Genomic DNA, 11,336 nt, shown 5'->3' on the forward strand with positions numbered 1-11,336 from the left:
ATCACATATCTCAAGTAACCATTTCTTGTTATATAAGATCAGGATACAAGTCTGAACGTCCATTTCCCTGGACACGGTATTCAAATATATATCTTCCCAGCAGGGGTGCACCATGTTACCCAACACGCCCGATCACTCTGGTCGGACACACCTTTCTGGGGTTAATGCCCGGCCTCGGAATATCAACATGTCGCAGCCCTACCTAGGCTCAGCAGAGAGGTCCCCACCGGTCTACATCCTAAGTGCCCCAGGGTCTTGGGCCCATCGCCCATTGCACTCTGGGTCGTTGCGCGCAGGGTGAATACCAGCGCCACCTCGGATGGTCGACGCGATCTGATCGTGCCGCCATACTGAACTGGACGTCTGACAAAGCTTCGGCTGATACTGCGATGTCGAGGCCCATATCTATTCTCGCGTGGTGGTTAGTGCGTAAAGGCCAGAGGCCAACTCAGAACAAATACCCAAACCTGTTAGTGCATTGGGGGCTCGCGGAGACGAGCAGAGACTCACGATAATGTGACCCCGTCACCCCGTCTCATGGTCTTACGGCAAGGGCCCAGAATGCCGGGCCGTGCCACGTAGAAAACTCGCGGGTGCTCTACGGGCCCGCCCGACTTTCACATCAACTCGCGGGTACCCCTCAGGGCCGACCTGACTTCAACAATGGTCTCAAGTAAAGTCAAGGTAACCGTGTGTCCAAACATCAAGGGGAAAACCCAAGGAATCATCCTCGGCGGATTCCACTCGATGTAATCATCAAGGTGAATGTAAGAGGAACCACCTCGAGGTTCACACTTGAGGTGTTGCACGATAGAGCCGTAATGGGAATTGTGAAAGAAGAACCACCCTTATTGACCACGATCGAATAGTTACACTACAGAATTATCATCAGGAGTGCGTTATGAGGGATCACCCTCGGCACTCGATAGTAGCTCTGCAGAGTCGAGCAACAAAAGGGGCGTGATGTGATGTGAGGTGTCGGGCTCTGGTCGTCGATCACGTTGATCGAGTCATTGATAATGAAGCTGGGGCAACAAGGACAAGTGGGGGTCACTGATGGATCACTAACCAACCTATACTAAGCAGTTTAGGATAAGCAGGTAGGTAACAATAAGCAGGTTACAAAAGCAGGCTATGCATCAGAATGGGAGCAATCAATAACAGTAGCAAAATCTAATGCAAGAATGAGAGAATGGAATGGGCGATATCGAGATGAACAAAGGGGGGCTTGCCTGGAAGCTCCGCTGAAAGGGAAGAAGGGTCGTCGTTGACGTAGTCGATCACAGGGGCATCAACAGCGGTCTTGGTGTCTACCAGAGAGAAGAGGGGGGAAGAAACAATAAATACAGAGCAAACAAGAGCGATACTATGCATGACAAGACAAAAAGAAGCACTAGGTGCGTTCTAACGCGATGCTACACGATACCAGCGAAGGGGGGGGGGACATCCGGATTCGTCTCGTCGTTCTGAGCAACTTTCATTTAGAAAACTTTTTCATCCGAGTTATGGATTATTTTCTAAGATATTTCAAAGATTTAAACAATTATTTGGGATTCCTGAAAACTGGCCAAGTCTGAGAATTGTTCAGTCTTTAAACTTAACTTAGCTATTTTTCAGAGGCTATCACTAGTGTTCTGCCCATCCTATGAATTAGCGCCTTATACCAATTGGAGCATTCTCAGTGATCTACAAGATAGTAGCACTTTCATCCAAATTAGAGTTCATTTGCTTGATCATCAACAGCTCTAAAGTAGCTATGAAAATAAAGCTGTTTTCGGCTTTTTCTGTTAACAGAACATACCATTTTGCGATTTTCATAGGATTTAATCCATGCATCGAAAAGATTTGGTCCAGTGGGATAAAATGGAGTTTGTCATGTATACTTTCTACTCATATTATTTTCACTCATGCTAGGAATTGTCTTATCGCTGTTTAGGGGCTGTTTAGAGGGCTAGTCATTGTAGAAATACAAAAGCTAACTAGTAGCTACAGTAGCATTCAGGAGCAACAGTTGATTCAGCAGAGTAGCCGCTGCAAGCAGGAGCAAGCAGCAGCGGCACTAGCAGTAGGCAACGCAAGTGGCAGCGGCGACGGGCGCAGGTGGCTGCAGGAGACGCGCGCGAGCACGCGATGCACGCACAAGGCAAGGCCGCGGCCGGTGGAGCTCGCGAACGGGGCGGCCGCAGCAGCAGATGCAGAAGCAACAGCGCCGCGCATGGGAGGGGAGGAGGAGCAGGGGGCGCGCTGGGCGAGTGCAGCAGCAGAGTAAGCGGGGGGCGCGGGCAGCGCGCCAGTGAGCGCGAGCGCAGCGAGGTGAGGCAGAGGAGGGGGCTAGGGACGACGCGGGTCGCGGCGCTCGCGACGTGTAGGCGGGCAACCACGACGGATGTCACAGCCCCAAATCAACTCTTGTTTGACTTTGCTTGCTCATCATGTCATCATGTTTATTTCCCAAAGAAACTTGAAATGGGGATGTTGAAACCCTAGCACTAAATGAATTCAACTTGGTTCAAATAAACAATATTTTAAATGAACCCAAAATGCCCTTTGAAAATGTTCATGATTTTTGATAAAGGTGAAAACCTCTGCCAAAATGATGCCAATATTTTTAGGCCATTCTGGATTTTTGGAATAACCCGTATTGTATTTGAATTTGGGCATTTAAATGCTATACATATTTTAAGTGCTCAAATAATTGTGAAATTAAATGAGGGCCGTTGGAAACAAATTCACAAGTTCCCACAATTAATTTTAGCATTTTAACAAATGGTTTAGTATTTTTACTAAATCAAAACATACTGCAGGAAATAGAAAACAGAAACAAAATTAGAAAATCAGAGAGAAAGAGAGAGTACCTGGGCCACTTACCTATCCTTACCTGACGCAGGCCATCTAGCAGCCCAGCTGCAGCCCAGCACTGTAAAGGGCCCAGCCCACCTCCTCACCTCATCGTCTACCTCCTGCCAATAGGAGCAGGGGCACGTGGTCGCTGCGCGCGCGCCAGCTCCTGCTTCCACCGCGACGCCGACTCTTCTGGACGCGCCACGGAGACGCCCAAAGGCCTCTCTCCCCTCCCCCTCACCCGCTGCTCTCTCTCCCCTCCTCTGTTTCTCTCGCGCATAGCCACCCGATCGCAATCGTCGCCGCTCGTCGTCGTTGTCGTAGCCATGGCCACCGCCTCGCCTCGCCAGCAAGTCCACGAGCCTCGTCTCCGCCACCTACGCCTTCTACACCGAGCCAAGCGGCGTCGGAAGCCTAGAATCGCCGTCCCCAACGTCTCCTCCCTCCTCGGTCGCCAGAGATCCACCTCGCCGCCTCGCTCGCTCCGGCACCTCCCCGAGCTCGCTGACCATCCCTACGTGATCACCGTGAGCTTTTACTTCCAACCCCCCTCCTCCGTCTCGTTTGCACGCTGTAGCCACCGTCTCGCTTGCGACCGAAACCGCCGCTGCCCGGCTCGTCGCCGTCGCCGCAGCACGCCATCCCAGCACACACCATGGCCACCTTTAGATGCGCCGCATCGCGGGCTTTCGAACGCGCCCGGCCGCGCACCCAGCCGACGCCGGAGTTGGCCGGACGGCCATCGCCGCCGCGCTCCGTTCATCGCTGGAGTTAGCCCGGTGACGTGGACGGATTAGACTAGTCTAATTACCATGATTAGTCTATAAGCATAGACACTGCCATGTGGGTCCCCCAGCCTAATTAGGTTAGTCTAAATTTCCTGTTTAGAATAGTGCTAATATGTGTGGCCCCCACGTGTCAGCTTTGACTTTGGTCAAGTCAGCGTTGACCGGTCCCACCTGTCATCCACCCAAACTGGCCCTGTGCCACTGACGTGTGCACCCCGCGCGTCAGGTTTGACCTGGAACCCGTCTGTTGACCTGCTGAGGTCAGCATGATGTAGTGCTGACGCAGTAAATGTTTCTAGAGTTTAGAATAAATCAGAAATGGTTTATTTATTTCAGAAAATGTTCAAAACTTCTAAAAATCATAGAAATTCAACCGTAGCTCAGAATGAAATAATTTATATATGAAAAATTATCAGAAAAATTCAATCTATCCATCTGTACCAGTTTCATGCATGACAAACCCACCTAAACCTGTTGTATAGGTGAAAACACATGAATGGCATATACAAATGTTTAATTTCGAGTTGCATTTGGTTCAAATGGACTTCATTCAAATAGAGTTCTAGACGCATTAGCACAAACCACATCACATCTTCATGCCATGTTCATGCATCATATTATTGCATATGCTTGTGTATTGATTGTCGACACCGTCCTTCTCGATAGGTCCTGCTTCGGAGACTGCTCCAGAGTACCTGTCTAAGGAGCAGTGCCCCCTGTTGATCTTTCAGGCAAGCAAAAACCCCTTGTTCATTCCGATACAATCCCACTCTCTCGCTCCTGCTCTCTTTTACTACATCAGGACAACAACGATTCAACTGTTACATGCTGCGGTAGTTGAACCCCTTTTCCTCTGCATGACCTGTCATTGCCACAGTAAATAGATGAAACCCACTAGCATGAGTAGGAGTTGTTTGAGCCCTGATGTGCCTACTCATTCATGCTTGTTTGTCATGCCTACTACTGCTTAGAGTTGAGTCAGGTCTGATTCATCGGGGATGAATTGGAATGTGGTGAACATGTCCTACTGTTGCTAGCTAAGTGTGTGAACACGATTTGGTAAAGGTAGCGGTGAGAGGCCATGTAGGAGTACATGGTGGGTTGTCTCATTGAAACCGTCCTCAGGAACTGAGTTCTGTGTTTGTGATCCATGAATAGTTACTACCACACATTGGGTTCCGGTAACTCAACCCCTCTCGTCTTATTAACCGCCTCGATCTCTGTCCAGGAGTTGCAACTAGTTTCTGGTGTTTGTAGGTTGTGTTAGTAGTCTACTAAGTGGCACCCGGTACAGGTGGGCTTGGGACAGACTAGGTACCGTGGCACGGTGTACCAAGCGTAGCTCCATCTGTCGAGGTGGGCTTGGGATCTTCTTGCGGATGGAACCCGAATAGGTGATAAACCTGGACTAGAGACTTGCATGGTTAGTCAGGTCGTGGCCGAATCCCTCGCCAGGCTTCCGCTTGAAGGTTGCCGAGATACACGACATGTACATGGTGGTAAGTGGCGAGAGCGTGTGTGAAGAAGTACACCCCTGCAGGGTTAACATCATCTATTCGAGTAGCCGTGTCCACGGTAAAGGACTTCTGGGTTGCTTGTATAGTTCATAGACAAGTGAAAGTGGATACTCTAAAACGTGTAAGATAAGCGTGAGTGCTATGGATAGGGGTTATGTCCCCCTTTCCTAGTGAGAGCAATACGCAATGCTGCTACGAATAGAGATAGTGCCCTATCCACTGCAGAAATACGGCACCCACGATTCCCAGTAGTAAGTCGTCGGCATATCGCGCGTAACAAATCCTTATTAATAAGGAATGGCTTTTAAAGGGGGCCAGCTTACGGGCCAGGCCTCTCTCTGACCTGATAACTCGTAGGGAGACGGGAGCGGATCCATAGTGGTGTATTGATATGGTGAATATGTGGACTCGTGTGCGCCACCTCAAAAGAGTTACTTGCAGTCGTAGTTTAGGATAGCCACCGAGTCAAAGCTGGCTTGCTAAAGTTAAACTCCACCACCCAATTTGTTGATACTGATGCATATGTAGCTAGTTCTGATGTAGGTCTTGCTGGGTACATTTGTACTCACGTTTGCCTATTTTATGTTTTGCAGAGAGACGTCAGTCTCGCTAGTAGTTCCGCGTGGACTTTGACGTTTAGCTTGTTACCTCAGCTACGATCTTGTACCCTTGGGAGGGTCTTGTAGATAGTCAGGCTTCTCAGCCTTTTTCATTTGTAGTTGTCTGTACTCAGACATGTTTATGCTTCCGCTCGATGCTTGTATGCTCTATATGTTGGGTCATGAGACCATGATTGTAATACTTGGCTCCTCGGAGCCTAATGAATAAATACTTGAGTCGTAGAGTTATGTTGTGATTCCATGTTGTATTTACACATATCGAGCATATTGTGTGTATGATTGAAATGCTTGGTATGTGTGGGATCCGACAACCTAGTTGTTTATCCTTGGTAGCCTCTCTTATCACTACAAAAAAAATACACTTCCGTGATGATACGTGTTTGTCACAGTAGGTCGCGTTTTCTATCACGCATGTACATCCATGACAAATTTATGACAGAATCAAGATAGTCATACCTGTGCTGTCGTAGAAGTGTTCCATGACATTCCCAAAATTATCATCACGGAAGTGTCCAGTTCCATGACGATAAATCGCGCGTCACAGAAGTGCTTTCATCAAGGGTGACCGACACGTGGCATCCACCATAACGGAACGCCATTAAGCTATCGGGTCGGGTTTGGGATCCAATAACCCGTTAACAGCCCCGACCAATGGGGATTTTCCACATGTAAAATCATCATTGGCTGGAGGAAACACGTGTCGGCTCATCGTTGGGACAGATGTCATCCACTCATTGGACGGAAGGCGCCTATGATACGTCGACACGTGGCATGGCCCAACAAAGGCCCATTCCTGTGAAAAGGCCGGCCCGTTTAACTTGGTCAAAAGGTGGCGGGCCGGCCCATGGAAAGCCTGTTAACGGCCTGTTCGCATATAGCCCATTTATAGCTTGCTAACCCAAGGCCCATTACGCCCTATCCGAATTAGGCCCAGTAGCGTCATCTGGGCCATCCAATATGATTCCAGCCCGTTTTCACTTCTGGCCCATGTATGGCCCATGACGTCTTTCGGCCCATATGAGGCCCTATGTAACTCTTGGCCTATTAATGGCCTGTGGTGAAACTGGCCCGTAATGAACAGTGTATCACTTTACACCCATTAACGGCCCGTGGTGAAACTGGCCCGTAATGAACAGTGTATCACTTTATACCCATTAACGGCCCGTGGTGAAACTGGCCCGTAATGAACAGTGTATCACTTTATACCCATTAACGACCCGTTATTCTGTTGGGCCGTTTCCAGCCCATGTTATCTTTCGGCCTTCTCAGAGCCCATTTATTCTTGGGCTCATTTCCAGCATTCGTTTACTTACAGCCCGTTACTGTCATTTTCTGCTTGTGGGCCAAATTCAGCCCGTGGTTACAGTCGGCCCGTTTGTGGTCCGTTAATACGTTGGGTCGTTTTCATAGCGTCATCAAATACGGCCTATTAACGATGGCCTGTTATGGTCGGCCCATGAACGTACGATTCCAACTCTAGCCCGTTTATGGCCATAATGCGGCCTGTTATTGGCCCATGTTTGGCCAATCAATCATATGGCCCGTATAAGGCCCATTGATGATACGACCCGTAGAAGGCCCATTGTTTCTATGGCCCGTAGAAGGCCCATTGTTTCTACGGCGCGTAGAAGGCCTACTGTTTCTACGGCCTGTAGAAGGCCCACTGTTTCTACGGCCCGTAGGAGGCCCAGTGTCACTACAGTAAATATTAGCCCATGGTTATTGTGGCCTAGTTTAAAAAAATAGGTTATTGCAGCCACTAGCAAACCGCGGAAAAAGAACTGCACTGACTACAAGAAAACAAATAAACAAGACAACAAGGAAATAAATAAGCAAGCAACTTATGCTAGGCTATCTAGGCTATTACACATATTACATCCACTGGGCATCAAAGTTCGCCATCAGTGCAAATATAGGGAACAAAGCAGCATATAAACACCGCAGCAAAACAAGTCCAGAACTGAAACCACTTCAGAAGAGTTCAAGAAACAATATCCTGGGTACCCATAATGCTGGCAAGATGCTTAGCAAGCTTATTAACTTTCTCTTGTTTGGCGCTTAAATCCTCCTGCGCTTGTTGTTGCACAAGAAAGTACGCATCTGAATTCTGCAGGGACTTCCTCAGTCCTTCGGCTTCTTGCCGCAGCACAGCTGACTGATGCCTTTCAGCTTGTAGCTGAGACTGAAGAAGCCGAAGTGATTCAGGTAGCGAGTTCGAAGAGCTTGTGCCAGCGGTACTGGCCAGTAACTCGAACACTACATCAACGTAGGACTGTGGGGTTTTCTCACTGTCTACAAGATCGTTTTTATCACCTTTCTTGGAGACCAACAGGGTTGTCTCACTATCTTGAACCTTATCTGCATTACTTTCTGTACCATTGCATAGTGGGGTGCTCTTCTCCAATATTCTGTTTGCATACTACAAGAGAAACAAGCAGACACATCACAGGTTTAGCTTGTAGTATACGAAACTCATTTTTGTAAACCGGTTCAGTAGTAAGGTGGACAGGATAACAACATGAAACAAACATATATCTATGTACTATGGTCACTGTATTGTCCATATCATTCTAGTTTATGTTCCCTAATCAAGATAGAGACACCGTTCAACTCATATATTTTTAAGACACAGCAGCATAGACAGAATATAAGTGTGAGAAACTAGACAGCATTGGCAGCACTTGTAATGTGCATCACATGAGAACATAACTATTTATACAACTTAAACTGAAATCAACATAGAGCAAGAAGTTAGAACAGCAATCCAGTTAAAGAAATAGGTTTAAAACATACCTGTTGCGCCATTGGAGTTTCAATTGGATCCTTCAAATTCGAAAGTAGTTGGTATGAGTAAATACAGTGATGCAACAGCAAAGGAGTATGGACCATAGCTACGGAATCTGACCTGAGAACAGTTGCTCTTCTGCTTTAAACGTGGAGTTTGGGTTAGCTGTGGTGGTCTTCGTGCTTTGGGCACTGCAGTAGCTTTACAAACTGCTCGTGTGGGGGTACTCTGTGGTGGACATGGTGTTTTGTCAACTATAAGTGGGTTACTATCCGCTGGGGTTGCGGTTAGATGGGTTGTAGCGGGTTCTCTGCCCAACGGTGTAAGTGTGCAATCTGGAAGAGTCTCGATTATGTGTGGTGGGGCTAGTTTGTGGGCCAGTACAACCATGGTTCTATCTGCATCGACGGTAGCACTGTCTTTTGTGAAGAACGGGTTTTTGCTCCCTTAGATACTGCCATCACCCCCTCCAATTCAAATGGCTGATAAACAAGAAAAGAAATTGAACGTACAGACATTGTATGATAGACAGATGTGGTAATTCACATATATGTTGTCTAACCAAACTGGACAGCATGACACAATTTCACATATATGATGCCTAACTAAACAGGATAGCATGACATAGTTCCAGATATATGATGGATAACTTAACAGGATATAATGGCATAATTCAACATATGATGAGTACCTAAACAGGATGACATGACAAAACTATATGATGTCTTTCTAAAATAGGTTGGGATGAAATAATTCACATACATGTTGTCTAAGTATACAGGATGGCATGATATAATTGACATAATTGATACATATACTAAGCAGTTGGCACTCGCATCTATGATCTCTAAACTAAGCAGATAGAATTCAATATTGTGCATATGATGTCTAAACTAAGCAATGCAAGACACCATATGCATCATATGAGAAATATAAACATTGCAACTTAGAGCACACACCTCAGGTGGGATATAGGACCGGTCATCTGTCTCTGAATCCTCCTCTGAGGAGCTCCCTGTAACCATCGAGATATATGCTTCAACAGGTACCATTGCCTGCTCTAAAGACCTTGTTTTCACTCCAGATTTTTCCATAACCGGCTCAAATGGCTGATACACATGAAGAGTAGTTCAATATACACAGATTGTTGACAAATGGAATACGTAATGAAAAAAGATGGCATGAGATAATTCACATATATGATGCCTGGCTCCATGGCGGTGCATAATTCACATATATGATAACTCGGTGAAAAACATGGCATTGCATAATTCACATATCTGATATAGAAAGCAAACAGGAGGCATTCACACAAAGCATGTCTAATCTAAGCAGATGGCATGGCAATGCAAGACACCAAATGCATGATATGAGCAATATAACCCAGCCAAGTTAGAGCATGCTGCTCGGGGGGGAATACGACTGGTCATCTCTCTCCGAATCCTCCTCTGAGGAGCTATCTATAACCAGCAAGAAATCTGCATCGACAGGTAGCACTGACTGCTCAGAAGACCTTGTTTTCACTCCAGATTTTCCCATGATCGACTCAAATGGCTGATGCATAGGAAGAGTAGATGAATGTATAAACATTGTTGACAAATGGAATACATTATGGAAAAAAATATGGCACAATACAATTCACATATACGATGACTGGCTAAACAGGATGGCATTGCATGATTCACGTATATGATGCCTGGCTAAAGAAGATGGCATTGCATAATTCCCATATACTCCCTCCGTTCCTAAATATTTGTCTTTTTAGAGATTTCAAATGGACTACCACATACGGATGTATATAGACATATTTTAGAGTGTAGATTCACTCATTTTGTTCCGTATGTAGTCACTTGTTGAAATCTCTAAAAAGACAAATATTTAGGAATGGTGGGAGTATGATATAGAAACCAAACAGGTGGCATTCACACAAAGCAAATCTAAACTAAGCTGATGACATATAAGATGTATAATGTAAGCAATGCAAGGCGCCATATGCATGATATGACCAACATCAGCATGCCAGGTTAGAGCAAACACCTCAGGTGGTAAGCAGGCGTGGTCGGCTCCTTCTGAATCTCCATCTGAACAGTTATCTTCCTCTGGAATACAATCTGGAAATGCAGGAGGGGGGCACTTCGCCCACCATGGAGCGGCGTCTGCATGACATTATATTCGCACGCAACGGTCTTCTCTTTTTCTTTACATGTTCAGTACGATTGTGTACAATATCTGACATGCATAATAAAAAAAATAGTTAGATTTTGTAAGGCCTAAGGGGTGCATGCAAAAATCAAGACTGATGGTAGCAAACGAGTGCATGGATCCAAAACTAATGATAGCAGGTAGATTATAGCTTCAGTTTAAAAAGATAGACAATGGATCATCTATTGTTTGTTGCCCACCCAACGTGAACCACATAGAAGACCCCAGATGAACCAGATAGTAGACAAATACTATTCGTTGCTGGCTCGATATGAGACCCATGGGCAATTCAAAACTCAAGATTGAACGATAAAGTAGTAGGTAATAATAACCGATGTATAACGTAAGCAAACACAAAAGACTGCGACCTTTCTTCCGGAACTCTGTAGTCCTCGGGTTCATCTGCTCAGTCGATGGTGGTAATGCAGTTGGCATGGCTGGCGGCAACGGGGAAGATGATTTGAGGCGGCGAAAGGAAGTCTGCAGGGGGGATCTCTGCTGCAGTGAACGCTTCTGTCGATGGTGCACCTCAGGTGGGGTGGATGACGGCACGGTAGGAGCAGGACATAACACACAGAGTTTT

This window comes from Triticum aestivum, chromosome 7D (assembly GCF_018294505.1).
Source record: "Triticum aestivum cultivar Chinese Spring chromosome 7D, IWGSC CS RefSeq v2.1, whole genome shotgun sequence".
NCBI lineage: Eukaryota > Viridiplantae > Streptophyta > Magnoliopsida > Poales > Poaceae > Triticum > Triticum aestivum.